Source organism: Bidens hawaiensis, unplaced genomic scaffold, assembly GCF_021521415.1.
Source record: "Bidens hawaiensis isolate Kalapana, Puna unplaced genomic scaffold, B.hawaiensis_p1.1 tig00004044_1, whole genome shotgun sequence".
Lineage (NCBI taxonomy): Eukaryota > Viridiplantae > Streptophyta > Magnoliopsida > Asterales > Asteraceae > Bidens > Bidens hawaiensis.
In genome coordinates, this window is record NW_027491239.1 from 272,159 (window position 1) to 292,171 (window position 20,013).

A 20,013-nucleotide genomic window follows, 5' to 3' on the forward strand; every position below is an offset into this window, starting at 1 on the left:
TTGATCTTAGATCGGGATACCATCAGTTGAAAGTACAAAAAGAAGATATACCCAAAACAACATTCAGAACCCGATACGGACATTATGAGTTCACCGTGATGCTTTTTGGACTCACTAATGCTCCGGCAGCTTTCATGGACATGATGAATCGTATTTGTAAACCATATCTTGACAAGTTTGTTATCGTCTTCATTGATGACATTCTTGTTTACTCAAAATCCAAAGACGATCATCAAGTTCAACTCAAAATCATACTTGAAACCCTAAGAAACGAGAAATTGTACGCCAAATTCTCCAAATGTGAATTCTGGTTGTCCGAAGTTCAATTTCTTGGTCATGTTATAAATGAGAAGGGTATACAAGTAGATCCAGCTAAGATAGAAGCCATTACCAAGTGGGAGAAACCCAAGACACTGACTCAAGTCAGAAGTTTCCTAGGCTTAGCCGAATATTACCGAAGGTTTATTCAAGACTTCTCCCGAATAGCCGTTCCATTAACTTCACTCACGAGAAAGACAATTAAGTTTGAATGGGGACCGAAGAAAGAAGAAGCATTCGAAACACTCAAACAAAAGTTAACCAATGCACCTATCTTGGCTTTGCCAGAAGGACTAGAGAACTTTACCATTTACTGTGATGCTTCGCACACAGGAATGGGATGTGCTTTGATGCAAGGAAAGAAAGTAATTGCTTATACTTCAAGACAATTAAAGGTTCACCACACACGAACTTGAATTAGGCGCTATAATTTTCGCGTTGAAATTATAGCGACATTACTTGTATGGTATTAAGTTCATTGTATACACTAATCACAAAAGTTTAAAGCATATATTCGATCAAAAGGAATTGAATATGAGATAAAGGCGTTGGATGGAAACGCTTAATGACTATGACTGTGAGATCATATACCATGAAGGAAAGGCGAAAGTTGTGGCTGACGCCTTAAGTAGGAAGGAACATGAGAAACCAAAGAGAGTCCGAGCTCTTAGGTTGGAACTTAAAATAGATTTAGCCAGTCAGATAAAAGAAACTCAGAAATTGGCACTGGAAGAAGGAAACATTAAGGCCGAAAAAGAGAACGGTACCATTGATCAAGTGATTAAAGGAAGTGATGAAATACTTAGACTCAGTACAAGGATTTGGGTACCAATGGTCGGAAGTTTAAGAGAAAAGATTCAAGAAGAAGCACACAAATCAAAGTGTATGATGCATCCAGAAAGTGACAAGATGTATCACAATCTAAAAGATGATTACTGGTGGATCGGTATGAAGAAAGATATTGCTCTATATGTTTCTACATGCCTGACGTATTCAAAAGTAAAAGCCGAACATCAAAAGCCGTTAGAATTACTACAACAACCGGAAATCCCGATATGGAAATGGGATATGATAACTATGGATTTCATCATGAAGTTACCTAAAACTTCTCGCCAAAATGATGCGATCTGGGTTATTGTAGATAGACTTACTAAGTCTGCCCATTTTATTCCGATACAAGAAACATTTAGTATGGATAAGTTGGCACACTTATATGTCGAAAACATAGTATCCTTACATGGTGTGCCGCTATCCATCATTTCTGATAGAGATAGTCATTTCACCTCAAATTTTTGGTTAAGCTTCCAAAAAGCAATGGGGACTCGATTAAACTTAAGTACCGAATACCATCCCCAAACTGATGGCCAAAGTGAACGTACAATTCAAACCTTAGAAGATATGCTTCGTGCCTGTGTCATTGACTTAGGAGGAAGTTGGGACACTCATCTTGCTTTAATGGAATTCTCGTATAACAACAGTTATCATACGAGTATCCAAATGGCACCATTTGAAGCATTGTATGGGCGTAAGTGTAGAACACCTGTATGTTGGTGTGAAACAGGTGATAGTCAGTTATCAGGGCCCGAAATTGTTCAGAGAAACATTGATCAAGTTATACAACTCCGTGAACGATTGAAGGCAGCAAGAGATAGGCAAAAGAGTTATGCGGATAATCGCCGCAAGCCATTAGAGTTCAAAGAAGGCTATAGAGTATTATTGAAAGTATCGCCTTGTAAAGGTGTAGTAAGGTTTGGGAAGAAAGGGAAACTGAGTCCACGCTTTGTGGGACCATTTAAGATACTTGATAGAATCGAACCAGTTGCTTACCGATTAGAGTTACCCGATGAAATGAAAGGCATTCACGATGTGTTTCACGTATCCAATCTACGCAAGTGTTTAGCTGACGAAACTCTTGCCATGCCATTAAAAGATGTCAAAATCAACGAGAAACTTAAGTTTGTGGAACAACCGATTCAAATAGAAGATAACATGATCAAGTTTCTCAAGCACAAACGACTCAAGCTTGTGAAATTCAAATGGGATTCAAGACGAGGACCCGAGTATACGTGGGAGCTCGAGTCAGAAATGAAGAAAAAGTATCCCTATCTATTCCAATAAATCTCGAGGACGAGATTATTCAAAAGGTGGGGAAGATGTAACAACGCGTCTTTAACCTAATAAAAATTTAATCAAATATACTAACTTAAGAAAGTATAGGGACCAAAATTATAAAATCTAAAAATCCATCCATTGCGATACGCGATGGGATAGGCATTAAGCCCATCGCGTAGCGCGACGGACTTGCACAACAACCCAGATTTGGGCGGTGTAGCGATACGCGATGGCTCAATTCAAATGACCATCACGTAGCACATTGCCCTTGTTGAGTCATTAGGACACGTGTCCAACCAAGTGTCAACACATGGCACAATATGACAAGCCACGTGTCATAAGCAGATAAGACGGCGACTTATTGCGGCGTCGCGATACACGACGGGGTAAAGAAAACCCATCACGTATCGCGATGGGGGGAAGATTCTGCATACAAATAGAGGGTTACGGGATTGAGCCTCATTCATCCCATTACACCTTCACTTTCACACACATAAGCGTAGAGAAACGTGCCATGTTTTCGTAGCAAGCCGACGTGCCTTTATCTCGAAGTCCGTGCAAGAATAGAAGTTATAATCAAGTAGCAATCACATAACCGAGTAGATCAAGATCCTGCCTTTTTGTTATTATCATTCTAAGTATCTGATCTAAGGTAGGAGTTATGTTTAAGTTATTTGAATTATAGCGTGGACAATCAATCAAGGCTATGGCCTTTAACCTTGAAAGTATTTTGTAAACATTCACATTCATAAATGAGTTTTCATAAACGTTACTTCATAGCAAAGTAATGTTAACCAAAGATATATTTTGACGGGCGTATAGTAAACTGTAAGGGTGATATCACTAGTAATAAGTTTCTTTCCTAAGGAAAAGTAATTCGTACAAATCCCAATCAACCGAGGGACCCGTGTAGTTACCTGGAGAAACTTACCAATGTGTTATAATCTATTAAGCCAAAGCATGCTAAATCAAACGCCACATAAAAACTAAGTGTTTTCATTCACGATCAAAGATAAACGATTTCAAGGTTAAGTTTAGCAATCATAGCTTAATTAAAACACCATTCAGGTATTTATACAAACCTATTTATGTATAGGTTAAATATCATTCTCAATCATTCACAATCAAGGTTTTCCAACACCGACGGTACAGGTGAATATGTTAACCTTTTCAATAAATCAATCAAAACATATTTATACTCGATAAGATGAACGGGTGTTTATCTTAAAGAGTCAGTCAACGATTTCATGAGATTACATGATCTCTAAAACGTTATAATACAAAGTAGAGAATAAAATTAACTCAGACCGAATATGCATGTGTCTGGATCCAAACATAACTGTTAAACCTAATCAGTCAAAGGCTAGGTAGGTGCAGGCTAAACGGTCATGACTAGTTCTCTGTTCAGGGCCTTGTGGCTCGAAGAATACCGTTATGTGTGTAGGGCAGTGGTACATATACCGGAAGTAGAAATGTTTCCGCTGAGATTGTCAAGAAAACTATATTTGTATTGTGATGTCATTCAAATGTTTTATAGAGTCATACGTGTTCACCAGCATATAGCTGACGTATTTTTCCAACTCGTTGAAGGTAATTATCATAAGTAGTATTAGCAAGGATTGGAGTCTTAATGAAGATAGAAGCGCGTACAAGATGGCCCAGTTTTTGATAACTAAAATACTTGTAATATGAAACCAATATTTTGTAAACTAATACTTGGGTATTTAATTCCCGAGTAAATTTTCAATGTAAATTAATATTATATTCAAACCTAAAGTCTTCCGCTAAAATTAACCTATAACTCTGATATATTTACAAAACAGGTACCAACTTGTGGTCACACGCCTAGGCCCTAAGTCGGGGTGTGACATAAAATTTTCTCATATGTGTTTGAACTCACGAATATATGTATTTTTCTTAATTTTCACCAAACATTTTGTATAAATATTACAAACATCAAACATGGATAATTTCTATTATATGTATCTTGAACATTATAATTATAATTCATATGTATAACGATTTACTATATTAACTATTTGTCATTTATTTATATGATTTTTGTGTAGTATAAATTGGTTTTAGCAATAAGAGATCGATATTTAGTTTTCAATATTTTCTTTCATAACTCAGACTAAAACGCTTTTGATATATATATTTTATGGCTTAATTTATACTTTTTTTTTTCCAAATTAGATTCGTAACAACTATATGTATTATCATATTCATTATTTAGACAACTATATGGAGTTTATCCATTACAATAAATAAACGACTTTAAACTGTTGAAATAATGCAAGTAAGAGTTGTCTATTTTCATGTTGAATACTTTGCAGTCTCATAGAGCCTAAAACGACAGCCGCAATATTTCTCCGTCCTCTCAACATGTGCTTCAATGTTCTCTTAAACAAGAAATTTTATTGGCTAGGAGAACTAACCTATACCACAAATAACAATTAAATGAAAAAGAAACGGGTTTTAATCCACCGGTCCCACCCAAAAGTTGCAACTTGCTATTTTTGTTAACAATTTGACATCGAATAAAAAATGAGCTCCTCTTTTAGTCATCCGCTTGCCATTATAGCCTTGTTTCTAAATTTTAAATGACCCACCAAGTCATCCACACAAAATATCTTGTGTTCTATTAAACAATATCGAATTATTGATCCATTCACACAAGGGCGTGCATAAATTGAATAAAAATGTACTAAAATAAAAGCTGACGGTTTTATTTTAAGTTTTTATAAAATCGAACTAAATTTGTAAAATTTAATTACTTAACTTTAATTAATAGTAAATTGCAATTTTGACCCATGTTGTTTACGTCTAATCGCTTATTCAGCCCCAAATGGAACTTTCATGCGAATGAGCCCCCGACGTTTAAATTTGTTTAGCGGTTGTGATAATTTTCATTTCTTTTATTTTTCTTTTCTTTCTTTTTTTTATCACTTTTATTTTATAGATTTGGTTAAAACAGTAAGTAAATAACCAAGTAATTTATTTATTTATTATTTATTACAATGTATATTTTCTAATTATTTTTAATTAACTAGTTTATTTTTGTTAGTTTGAACATTTTCTCACTTTTAGCTTATAGATTTCTTTAAAAATTTAATTATTAATTAATTAAACAACTTATTTGTTTTAAAAAAAATTAACGCTTTCTGTGATTTATTTATTTTCGTTTGTTTGATTGAGCTATTCACTGTTATTATTTTTATAACTATTATGATTTTTTATACTATTTTTTAAATATTAGAAAATTATTCTGAGTTTTAAGTTTATTTGGTAGTCATACACTCGATCTTGAAGTCTTGTTATCAGTCCAACAAGGGTTCAATTAATGCCATTATCAGCCATTATTATATATAATAATTTATAACTTTTGTGGCAAAGTCCCTACCTAGTTATTTTGTTGCACCTTATTGGTGGTATTTTGTTTTAGTCTTGGTCCGTAATGTACGTAACAAAAATAGACAGACAATTAATTTTGTTTTGTTTTAGTTATGGTATCGTAATGAACGTGATGGAAACCGACTGAATTAGCGTAAACTTACCATATTTCGTTTTAGTTCTAGTATCATAACGAACATAACGAGAACCAACCAAATAGTTTTAGTTTCGGTACCGTAATGAACGTGACGGAACCCGGCCGAATTCGCATAGACTGACCACCTCACGTACGGTATCGATAACAATTGTGTTTGACCAATTATCGAGTTTTACTGACAGATGCTACCCTATTGGTCCACCTCAATATTTATTTTTTTGTTTTATTTAATTTGTTGTTATAATTCTGATAGAATAAGACGTATATGTAACCGAAACTAGTCGAATTCGTGTCGACTTACCATCTCAACCCTTGAGATCAACTACGCTTGGGTTTTACCCCTGATCGAGTTTTACCAACCTATCCAAGCAACACGCCTGGTAAATGTCACTCCCCGACCAAAGGTGGCGGACATGCCAGGGCGTAACGTATTGATTTGACAGTAGCTCAAAAGACACTAATTAAAGCGACAATAAATATTTAATTTCATTAACATTAAACACGTACACAAGTTCAATAAATATAACAATTACATCATATATTTGTGTTAAATAATATCCTAAGGTCAAACTATTGTTTTCAATCTTGAATAATATCAACTACTTGTACTTGTAACATGTATGGAAATAGAGTTTGTCAACACGAATGTTGGTGAGAGTACATAAGTTTAGTTGATATATATATATATATATATATATATATATATATATATATATATATATATATAGATAAAAACCACAATTCATATGCTAATGTTGAGCATTACAATTGCTATGAAATGTAAACAACTAAATAGATGTGGACCCGTTTCTATTGATACAAAATCAATGTACTTGGATAAATGTATGATCATACTATATGAGAATAGATGAGGATGAGATACCAACCACCCAACATAAAATAAACACTAAAGCACATAGAGCATATTCATAGATCATGCAATCGTCACAAATAACAGATGATGAATTATGTTTGAATAAATATGGTCAAAACATAAGTAATTTAAATACGGTATACATGCTACCCCCAAAATGTTTAAAAGATAAAAAGGGGTATGTAAACTCACCTTAACGGGCAGATTAATGAAGATGAGAAAAAAGACGAAGCTAGAATAGAAACGGTCTAACTCCTCGGGATACGTCAACGAGAGGTCCTAGTTGTTTAAAGATAACATTAATTAACTTTCATAAATATTAACAAGACTTATACGCAAAGTCCCTATTGAACCATTTTGTTGCACCTTATCGGTGGTATTTTGTTTTAGTCTTGGTCGGTAATGTACGTAACAAAATCGACCGACAATTAATTTTGTTTTGTTTTAGTTATGGAATCGTAATGAATGTGACGTAAACCGACTGGATTAGCGTAAACTCACCATGTTTTGTTTTAGTTATAGTGTCATAACGAACATAACGAGAACCAACCAAATAGTTTTAGTTCCAGTACCGTAATGAACGTGACGGAACCCGGCCGAATTCGCATAGACTAACCACCTCACGTCCGGTATCGATAACAGTTGTGTTTGACCAATTATCGAGTTTTACTGACAGATGGCACCCCATTGGTCCACCTCAATATTTATTTTTTTGTTTTATTTAATTTGTTGTTATAGTTCTGATAGAATAAGACGTATATGTAACAAAAACCGACCGAATTCGTGTCGACTTACCATCTCAACCCTTGATATAAAAAACGCTTGGGTTTTACCCCTGATCGAGTTTTACCAACCTATCCCAGCGCAACACGCCTGGTAATGTCACACCCCGACCAAAGGCGGCAGAACATGTCGGGGCATAACGTATTGATTGGATAGTAGCTCAAAAGACACTAATTAAAACGATAATAAATATTTAATTTCATTAACATTAAACACGTACAGAAGTTCAATAAATATAACAATTACATCATATATTTGTGTTGAATAATATCATGAGGTCAAACTATTGTCTTCAATCTTGAATAATATCAACTACTTGTACCTGTAACATGTATGAAAATAGAGTTTGTCAACACGAATGTTGGCGAGAGTACATATGTTTTAGTTGATATATATATATATATATATATATATATATATATATATATGTAATATATATATATATGTATATGTGTATATATATATGTATATGTGTATATATATATGTATATGTATATATATATAGGTATTGGATCATTTCAGAAGTTTTTTTATAGCGATAAATGCGAGAAGTGAATGTGTAACTCCATTAATCCCTAATTTCACTCATTTTCTTATGTGTAGGTGCGTTTTGCAGGTGCATATGTATGTGTGTAGGTACGTATGTTTGTATATGTGTATGTATGTTTGTAAGTGTGTAGGTACATAGGTTTGAATGTGTAATTAAGACATAAATACAACCAACTTACATATATGTATGTAACATCATATGAAAGGGAGTGAAATTAGGGATTAATGGAGTTATACATTCACTTCTCGCTGTAATATCACTTCTCGCAAGATCCATCCCCTATATATATATATATATATATATATAAACCACAATTCATATGTTAATGTTGAGCATTACAATTTCTATGAAAATGTAAACAACTAAATAGATGTGGACCCGTTTCTATTGATACAGAATCAATGTACTTGGGTAAATGTATGATCATACTAGATGAGAATAGATGAGGATGAGATACCAACTACCAAACATAAAATAAACACTTAAGCACATAGAGCATATTCGTAGATCATGCAATCGTCACACATGATAGATAATGAATTGTGTTTGAATAAATGCGGTCAAAACATGAGTAATTTAAATATAGTATACATGCTACCCCCAAAATGTGTAAAAGATAAAAAGGGATATGTAAACTCACCTTAACAGACAGATTAACGAAGATGAGAAAAAAGACGAAGCTAGAATAGAAACGCTCTAACTCCTCGGGATACGTCAACGAGAGGTCCTAGTTGTTTAAAGATAATATTTATTAACTTTCATAAAAATTAACAAGACTTATAACGAATTTTGGGATTTGAATGGGTATTAAGTAAAATTGTATTTAAAGTATTTTAAGTTTAACTAAGCTTATTATTTTTATTATGTTAGATTTATAAAATAATATTGCACTTAACAATGAATATCAAATTTAGATCGAAGAATAAGGTGTTAAATACATTTTATAAATGAAATAAAATGATATAAAAAGACTCAATATTATATATGTATTTATATATAAAATATATATACAATACACGAACACTTGTTTTGAACGATTAATAGTGGTTAGTTCGTTTAAACGAGTAAAACAAAATAATATTAGGCTTTTAAATAGAGAAAATATAAATTTATAACTCTTTCTAAAATTTTATATTTATGGATAATTTATTTTGAAAGTAACGGGGGTTTGGTTCGATAAACGAGTTTACAAACTATTATTTGCTTCTAAAATAATTATTATGTAATAAAATACAATAGATTTACAAAAGAAGAAAAAAAAACAAAACCGGGTCAGGGGGGATTGAACCCGCGCCCTGGCTGGTTTCTAAGTTCTAACTTATCACGCACCAGCCAGTGCTTCAACTTGTATAAGAAATGAATCCGCAATATATGTACCTATACTGTAATTGATTCCCAAACCCTTAGAACCCTAAATCATAAATCCCCAAATTGAACATCGATTGCCCTCTGTCACACGAAATTGACAGAGGGCTATTAATACTCATATAAAACCGATCATTAACCATACAACCTTTACCTGAATCGGAGTCGAATTGAGTGGAATAGAGAACTAGGGTTCCGGTTATTAACTTGAACTTTGTTTTGGTCTGGACGGCTTTAATTAGTAAGATTTCGTTAGGGTTTAGTGTCGTGATGTTGTAAGGAGTCGGTGGTGTAATTAATTGCATTCTAGTCGTGCTTATATAGCGATTTAAGATCAAGAAAGCTGCGGTTCAAGAGTTAATGATTTAGCTGTCAATTCGTTATTGTTTTCTATATTTAGATTGTCGGTGCAACTTGTATAAGGTAAAAGAGCGATTTTGTAAAGTCAAATCCGTTGATTAGGCCGAGTTTTGTGAAACAAGAAAAAAGGGGGGGGGGGTCGGCTGATACGTGAAGAAGAAAGGAGAAAGGAGGGAAATAAGTTGAATATTAATTCCTATTTGGTCCCTTGTCTATAGGTGGGGGTGCAAAAGTTAATCAAAGTTGGCTAAGGGTTGTTTTTGTAAAATCTTATAACTATAATCAAATAAATAAATTAATTAATAAAAATTAAACGAGTCGGGTATTCGGGTCCGAAAAATGACGAATGTTACAGTAAAACACTAGTTACTTATATTCACAAAGTCCTTGGGTTTTCTCATTTCAAAGAGTAGTGTGTATATCAAAATAAAAGGTAAAATAACAATAAGCATGCTGCTAGCCTCCTTTTAGGGGCTGTTTGTTTACATCTGAATGGAACCATTCAGATGTAAACATCTGATTCATTCAGACTTCAGACTGTTTGGTTCTAAACAGAAAAACATCTGAATTGGTTAAAATTAGGTCTGAATCAATCAGACTTACTGTTGTTGCTGAATGTGACAGATGCTCATTCAGATCTGAATGAACCAAACAGCCCCTTAGTCTTTTAAAGATTACATTCATGGATCGCCAGGTGATAACATTACTATTCATGACCTGTTGTACTCGACTAAGTGTCTCCGCAGCTTCAATCGCAAGGAAACCAAAAATCTAGTATGCAAATGATATAAACACGTGCTAGTTGTCAAGACACATTTTCTCGTGTTTGGTCACTTTACATAAACAACTTTTAACGCAATTTAACAAATTGTGAAATAATTACTCCCCATGCTCACAATAGGGGAAACCAATGTTAGATCTACACACATGTGTTTCACTAAAGACAAAAATGTCAGCTAATTCCCAAAATGATCCAAAACAAGAGAGAGAGAAAAAAATGATCCTAAATGGGTCCACATTTCCAAACTAGCCCATGAAATATGTACTGACCAGACGCTTTGGGAAAATAAATGACTGGATTTTTAATCCAATCAAAATGTGACATGTGTAAAGGATCTGACACACCATATTTTAAAGTTAACTCACTTTTTAAAAAACTGTTTATCCAGACGGTTTTTTTATGTTTCTTGTCTGATCCGTTCAAATTATTATTAATCCTAATTTCTTCTTCATCTTCATCTTCTTCATGTTTCATCTTCATCTTCTCCGGCACCCTCAACCTCACCACCATCTGACACCACCTCACCGCCACCCGACACCACATCACCGCCACCCGCTGCTGCCGCATCACCACCGCCAACCACCAATTCCCCACCTTCGACAGCCATTTTTATGGTGTTTGTTTCAGGTAGGATATCTTTAACCATTTTTATTATTATTGTTATTATGGTGTTTGTTTCAGATAGGATATATTTTTAAGTTTTTTGGTTGGCGGTTGGCGGTGGTGATGCGGTGAGGTGGTGTTAGAAGGTGGGGAACTGGTGGTTGGCGGTGGTGATGCGGCGGCGGGGGGGGGGGGTGGCGGTGAGGTGGTGTCGGGTGGCGGTGTTAGACGGTGATGAGGTTGTGGGGTGCGGAGAAGAAGAAGATGAAAGAAGAAGAAGATGATGATGATGATGATGATGATGATGATGATGATGATGATGATGAAGAACATGAAGAAGATAAAGAAGGTGAAAATAATAATAATTTGAACGGACCAGACAAGAAACATAAAAAAACCATCTGGATAGACTGTTTTTAAAAAGTGAGTTAACTTTAAAATATGGTCGGAACAGACGAGATTTTTAAAAATCTCGTATGGTGTGTCAGATCCTTTACACATGTCACATTTTGATTGGATTAAAAATCCAGTCGTTTATTTTCCTAAAGCGTCTGGTCAGTACATATTTCATGGGTTAGTTTGGGAATGTGGACCCATTTAGGATCGTTTTTTTTTCTCTTGTTTTGGATCATTTTGGGAATTATCCCAAAAAAAATTCGTAGATGCTTTTTTCTTAAATGAGTCAATCTAAAAACAACATGAACACAACATAACATGATTTTAAACATGTCGGAGTTAAAATAAATAAATATATAAGTCATGTCCATCAATACATATTTAACTCATCAATCCTCCAGCGTTGCATCATTCTACCGCTTAACCTAAAAGAGATAACCATCCTTACAAAATGGACCTGTAAAATGTAAATCCTCATTGGTACATATTTGCCTATTTATTCTTTTTCTTCTTTTAATCTGAACTTTAAGCACACTCTTTTCATACAAATCTTATTAAGTTTTCATGGTTTAAAAAAACAAGGTATTTATCCGACTTGTTGCGTCAAACTGTTGTTGTTTAGACGTTATATGTGCCGAATGCAGTTGGCGTGTTTGCGCGTACTTAGCATCGGTGAACTGACATGAATTCGGTCAATATCAGGTTACAACAATGATGCTTAACAAAAAAAAAAAGAGATCCCATCAAAATCTAAATAGAACAAATTAATATATTAAAAAAAACTGCACGTTGCGGCGCAAAAACCGACGTGAGTTTGGTTGGTATCGACAATAATAATAAAACGACATTTGCATCATGGCTTCTATGTGAATTCGGTTGTTACTAGGTTATAGCAACAAAACAAGAAAGAGAAAAAAAATGTGAATATATAAAACAAATTAATATATATTACACAAAAAAAATTGCACTTGTTGCGATAGCAAGCCAACACGCATTGGACAATATTAATGGCAACAAAAAGAATCGCATTTTGCGAGGACAAACGGACGCAAATTTGATTAGTATCAACAAAATCGTAAACATAGAATTCTGGTAAGAAAACAAAATATCGTTTTGTGTTATCACGTGGTGTGATCAGGTATCTATAAATTAATTTGTTTTCTTATAATCAAACACAACTCGTATCTCACACGTCATGGCTATCGTGAGTTGCTTGCTTCTATTGGTGTCAACGGCCCCACCATTCACTTAAAAATTTAATCTATGGTTGAGGATCCAACCTTCGTTACGACAATAAGTCAATAAGCCACACGTGATAATGGTTATCGGGTCACACTCCAGGCGGCCGCAAAAACAGTTGACTGATTACAACTACAAATGAACAATATATTCTCATAAACATCAAGTTAAATTTCTAGTCAATTTTAATTTTGCTACATTCTAATATCCAGCCCCGGCATCTATATTGTCAACGATAAGTTTATTACGAATTTTGGCTATCGTTTATTACGATAAGTTTATTACGAATAAACTTATGAGTAAAGTGTCATTTTCGTTCTTCTGATTTGGCAAATAATGCGAATTTGGCTAAAAAGTTTATTTTTTACATATGAACCAACCACGTTTCTTAGTTCTTGTCAATTACATTCAAATCACTAACCCCGTTAAATTTAATTGTTAAGTTAGAGGTAAACATGTCTTTTCACTATTTCTTTATTATAATACTTATTTTAATTAACTGCGGTTTTCGTTTATGTGGTTTATCCAAATCTGTGAGTTTAGTCCAGTAGTTTCAAATTTGCAATTTTCTTCCATGTGATATCATTTCACTTGCAATTAAACTCGAATTTCTTAATCTCGTTAAGTCTCGTCAAAACCCGTCAGTGTGCCCTTCACGTGAGGGGCAGTTTTGTTCTTTCTTTTTTTCATTTTATCCCCAAATACACCCTAGCCCGTGAGGGGGCTTGCGAATTAGGACTGAGATTTATTTTGGGAGGAAGACGACAAAACTGGTCGTCATGTGAGGGACACTCAGATAGGGTAACGACTAGACTTCACGAGGTTAATAAATTCGAGTTTAATTGCAAAATGAAACTACAAGAACTAAAATTGTAAGCTTGAAACTATTTGACTAAAACCACATATTTGGACTAAAACCATAAGGACGAAAAACGCAGTTCACGGAAATAAGTATTATAATAAAGAATGAGTGAATAGATATGTCTACCCCTGACTTAACGATTAAATTTAACGGGTTAATGATTTGGATGTAATTGACAAGAATTGGGGAACGTGAATAGTGCATATGATATAAAATAAACTCTTTAGACTAAATTCGTATTATTTATCAAATCACAATGACAAAAATGACATTTTACTCAAAACTTATTAATGAAACAATCTCAAAATATGGATATTTGTTTTGCATGTCCATTAAATCTTTTTAAATAATGGTTTTACTCTTTCACTAAATCACAATTAATCTATTTGTCACCCTAGCCTTAACCTCATCTTTTTTAAGCATATCCAACAGAGTTAAGTGTCATTTTAGTACATGTGATTTGTCTAATTACGTAACTTCGGTATTATTTTTGAATTTTTTGCAAATGGCTACTTCAGTTTTCTAAAACTTGCAATTTTAGTACTTTTTTCTAACTCTGTCAAGTTTTATCCGTTAAGTCAGGGGCATTTTGGTAATTTAGTTATTTTCTTTATTTTCTTTCTCTCTTTAAACAAATTCCATTCTTTATATCTTCAAAGCCTACCTATCACCCCCTCCATTTCCCTGTTGTATAGAAAAACACAAAATGATGAATAAATAAACACAAAGAACCCTACCTAAAACAATAACTTAGTTTAAAAGAAAACAATGACTTCAAATCCTACCTAAAACACAATTTTTTTTTGTCTTTTGAAAGTAACAAATTAGAACCCTACACCCCTAGTTTCAATTTGTATCTAAATCGACCATTTGAAGTTGTTTGTGGCTATAACGGTGATTGTAGGTGGCGGTGGCTACTGGTGGCTAAAAGATACTCGCGTTTTCCGGTGGAGATGACGGAGATGGAGCAACATCGATGATGGAGGTGGGTGAGGACGATGGATGCAAGTGTTGGTACGGCGGACAAGAGTTGGGTGCGTTTTTCCGGCGAGCAAGAGGTGCATTTTTCCGGCGAGAAGGAGTTGCGTTTTTCCGGTGAAAAAGAGGTATGTTTTCTGGCGAGCAGAAGATGGGTGCGACAGTGGTTGGAATTGTTTTTCCGGCGAGCAGGAGTTGTGATTTTTTCCTGAAAACAATTGTGTTTTTAAGGCAAGCAGAAGGGGTGGGTGTGGAAGGTAGGTGCGACAGAGATTGAGTGCGTTTTTCCGGCGAGGATGAATGGAGAAGAAAGGGCTTGATGTGGGGATTTAGAGTTTAGATTGATGTTATGAGTTGGGGATTACTTAGGGTTCCACCGATATAAGGAAGAGGGTTAAAAGAAAAGGGAAAAAATAAAGAAAATAACTAAATTACCAAAATGCCCCTGACTTAACGGATAAAACTTGACGAAGTTAGAAAGAAGTACTAAAATTGCAAGTTTTAGAAAACTGAAGTAGCCATTTGCAAAAAATTCAAAAATAGTACTGAAGTTGCGTAATTAGACAAACCACAGGTACTAAATGACACTTATCTCTATAAATTTATAATAATATTTATTACAATCTATGAAAATAATAAAGACAAATATTAAATAAATGAAATTGAGTCCTGCATAATTACCATTCCTTTGCAAATATTTGTAATTTGTAACTCTCTCTTATTTTATATAAAAAACATTATTCAAGATATCATATTATATTATTTATTTAGCTCTTGTAGTCCACAATTTTTTTTATAATTCTTGTTATTTTGATGTAAATAGTCATTCTATTAACAATGTATGATAATCTTATTTTTGTTCTCTAGTGTTTAGTTATTAAAGGTTGTATATTTTGATGAATTATATGTGTATTATACGAGTGTGAAACTATTTAAATATAAAGATAATTATAATTTATTTGAAATAGTTTTTATTCTAATTTTGTTTAGTTAACATGCTTTGACTTTTTTAAAAATAAATGAAAACTTCTCCAAGTAATTTCCGTGTATTAAATTCTTTAAACTTTACCAAATGCACGTACATATTTTTTTTTTTGAACAACCAACAAAAATATATTTATTAAAAAGCTAGCAAGTCGCTAGTCCACCACTAAAATAGCAAACTTTTTAACTTTTAAAGTAATTATCATTATATTATTACAACAAAATGTCTTTATGTAATTAAACTAGAAGAGTGACATATGCCAAGCTAACAGTCCTCAATTCGCATTATTTTCACGGTGGAATCGTTAAGATTTTTTCGTATCACCCAATATCATATATATGGTCTATGGACATTATCTTCTTGTAGTCGAGGTTGTGTAATCAAGATTGTGCAATCAAGGTGTTGTAAAGTAACGTTACAAAAGCCGTTTATATACACTAATGTAATGAATAAGCGGCTTGTTTCGGTTTTTGGGTCCAACGATCTTGGTATAAAGTTCGAGTTCATGTTCATTTATTAAATTAAAAGTTTTACAAGGTTATTGAGTTCTCCTAGTATATTCAGATTTTATAATGACACTGCAATTACGTTAATTCATTTCAACATTTGATATATGATTTAACACCAATTAATGATGTGGAAAACTAAGTGAATAAATAAGATAATCAAATTGATCATGAGTTGCTTGAGATCAATTCACTAAATTACTTGGAGAACTTTTCATTTACTTTTTACAAAACAAAAAATTGGGATTCACCGGAAACCCTAACGACGTTAGTCATCTGTTAGTTAGAGAGTGCCAAAAACATCATCATCATCATCATCATCATCATCATCATCATCGTACTCAGTATATCCTACCAATAGCAATGCTATGGTAGGGTCTGAGGAGGGTAAGATGTAGACAGTCTTACCTCTATCCCATAGGGATAGAGAGTGCCAAAAACAAATAAGGTAAAAGTTAGGAGTGATGGATAACAAATCGAAAGTCGAAAGTATTATCAGCCAATAGATACACTTCGTTATTTATATCCTAATTTCTATTATACACTATTTGTATATACCTAACAACGTAAATATACACCTTTAGGTTTGATAAATATATATTATTTTTAAAATAACAAATTCAAAATGGAGTATAATTTTTGGATGGAAATTTTATTCTAAATATATTGTGTCTGCCGCAAAATTTTGTCATGTTCATGTGGGTTCGGGCAACACATAAAGCCGCCTATATATATGGCCATGCACCCAAAGGATTTTCCATCGCTCTTTCACTTCACTATTTGCTCATTTCTCCTCAAGGTAACCCCTTTGTTTCCCTCTCTAGAACACACGAATTACATATGAATTCAGACTCCACTATATATGTGTTTTTGTGTTTCTTGTCATATTGGGTGTCAGTCTTAATCCCAAAAGAACACAAAACATCATCATCATTAGATTTTGAGGCTTTTTATATGTGTGTTCAATATTTAAAAAAAAAAGCAAATGATTGATCTTTTTTAAATGCATAATCTCTAGCTATTGATGTCCATGTCAAGACTATTTAGAATGTGACATCAATTAAGAAAAGTTTATCTTTTGTTCAATTCCATGGTTCTTTTTATACTTGTTTATTTATTTATCATATATAGTTTGTATGACAATTTGCATATGAACAACGTCTTGCAGCCAATTGATTTTAGAATCAAGAAAATGGAAAACAAGTTTGATTCACAATCAGTGATCGAAGAATTCGAGTCTTTAACCAAAGATGCAAAAAGGGTTCAAATTGAAACATTAAAGAAAATCTTGAAAGAAAATGGTGAAGCAGAATACTTGAAAAAATGGAATCTTGATGCTAGATTTGATCCTCAAACTTATACTTCTTGTGTTCCTGTTGTCACCCACAAAGATCTTGACCCTTATATTCAAAAAATTGCGGATGGTGCTTCCTACCCCGTGCTCACCGGAAAACCCATCACCACCATCACTTTAAGGTATGAAGATTTTTCAGTTAACCGAAGATTGGATATGGCTTCGAGTTTTGTTTGATGATTTATTGTTTCTTTGTTGATGTTTGTAGCTCTGAAACTACTCAAGGAAAGCCCAAATTTGTACCTTTCAACGACGAATTGACTGAAAACACAATGCAGATTTACCGCACTTCTTTTGCTTTCCGAAACAGGTATTTTGACGAAAAAATAGGTGTTTATTTAAACTGGTTTAGGAATTGTAAATGTGTTGGAGTGTTGTAATAAATGGGTTGTATACGGACCCTTATGCAACCCACATATCTATTCGTGTAAAAAACATCAACCCAATAATGAAGAGAGTCGGTGGTTTATAATTAATGTGTAACAAACAAATGGGCATGTTGTGATAAACGATTTAACAAGTCAATAATTGGTTGAGGAGTTTACCTATAAAAGCATATTTTATGTTTTAAATTTTAACGGGTTAATGAGTTTACACAAGTATATATATTATGTTGTAATATTAATAGGTTAATGGGTCGACATGGTTAAGTAAACAAGTTAAACATGAACATGACATGTTTAACTAAATATGCTAAATATGTCCATTTTCTATTAAACGTGACAAATGACAATCAAAAACTCTTTATATACATATCATGCTTCATGGTTAAACTTTTTCTGTTAATTGCTTTGAGTTTCATCTTTGGAAGCAAACAGTTCACAACTAAAGGCGGTCTACTTGCAGGAACCGCGACCACAAACGTATACCGAAGCACGCAATTTAAGAAAACGATGCAGGCCATGCAAACCCCGTGTTGTAGCCCAGATGAAGTTATTTTCGCACCTGATTTCCATCAGTCTTTATACTGTCATCTCTTATGTGGGCTCTTTTTCCATGACGAAATCCAAGTCATATCGTCCACATTCGCCCATAGCATCGTTCACTCATTCAGGACCTTCGAGCTGGTCTGGTCAGAACTTTGTTCAGACATCAGAACCGGTGTTCTGTCAGCTAGGATCACGCTTCAGTCGATCAGAACCGCCATGGCCGCAGTTCTGACACCGAACCCTGGTCTGGCTGATGATATTCAAAATAAGTGTTTGGGTTTAACCGACTGGAATGGGTTGATCCCAGAACTATTTCCAAACTGTAAGTACATTTATGCAATCATGACTGGGTCAATGGAGCCGTATTTGAAAAAGCTACGAGTTTATGCTGGCGGGGTACGGTTGTTAAGTGCAGATTACGGGTCGTCGGAGGGGTGGATCGGAGCAAATGTAAATCCAAATATGCCTCCAGAGAAGACATCTTTCACTGTGCTTCCTAACATTGGGTATTTTGAATTCTTACCGTTGAGAGAGATCGATGAGTCTGATTCAGTTGAGCCAAAACTATTGGGTTAACCGACATTGAGCTCGGAGAAGAATACGAGGTTGTGGTCACTAATTTTGCAGGTTTGTATCGTTATCGGCTAGGAGATGTGGTTAAGGTTATCGGGTTCCATAACGCAACCCCGAAACTGCTGTTTGTTTGTAGAAGAAACTTGATGCTAAATATCAACCTAGATAAAAACACTGAAAAAGATTTACAGTTATCGGTTGAAACAGCTGCAAAACTTTTAGTCGATGAGAAACTCGAAGTCGTTGACTTCACGAGCCTTGTTAACTTGACCACTGATCCGGGCCATTATGTGATCTTTTGGGAAGTGAGTGGACACGCAAGTGACGTTGTTTTGAAAGAGTGTTGTAATTGTTTGGACAAGTCGTTTGTTGATGCGGGCTATGTGAGCTCGCGAAAAGTCAATGCAATCGGGCCTCTAGAACTCCGGGTTCTAAAGAGGGGTACATTTCAAAAGATTATAGATTATTATGTTGGGTTAGGATCCGCGCTAAACCAATTCAAGACACTACGTTGTGTGGGACCAAGTAACCAGAAAGTGTTAGAGATCCTTTGCAACAATGTTGTTAAGAGTTATGTTAGTAATACTTTCGATTAAGATAGTTTGTCGTTTTCATGGTTTGGTTTGTTTTGATTTAATGAGAAATTAAAATAATGTACTTGAATTGGTAATATGTATGTCATTTTTATCTTTGATAGTTACTTTTTATCTTGTTTTTAAATTAATATAAAATGTGATTTTTTTTTTAATTTTTCATGTTTATACATAGTGTATACTTTGTTTCATACAATAGTGTATACTTTGTTTCATACAAATACAAATTAATGTCTTTTATATATGTTTCATGTTTATGTGGATATTTTACTTTTTATGAACATCATGGAGACATTTTTTAG

At 34.0% G+C, this 20,013-nt stretch overlaps 1 pseudogene; it reads left to right on the forward strand.

Annotated features, from left to right (window-relative positions):
• Window positions 1–17,430: 17,430 nt before the first annotated feature.
• LOC143625275 (jasmonoyl--L-amino acid synthetase JAR6-like) lies at window positions 17,431–19,724 on the forward strand (annotated as a pseudogene).
• Window positions 19,725–20,013: the final 289 nt, after the last annotated feature.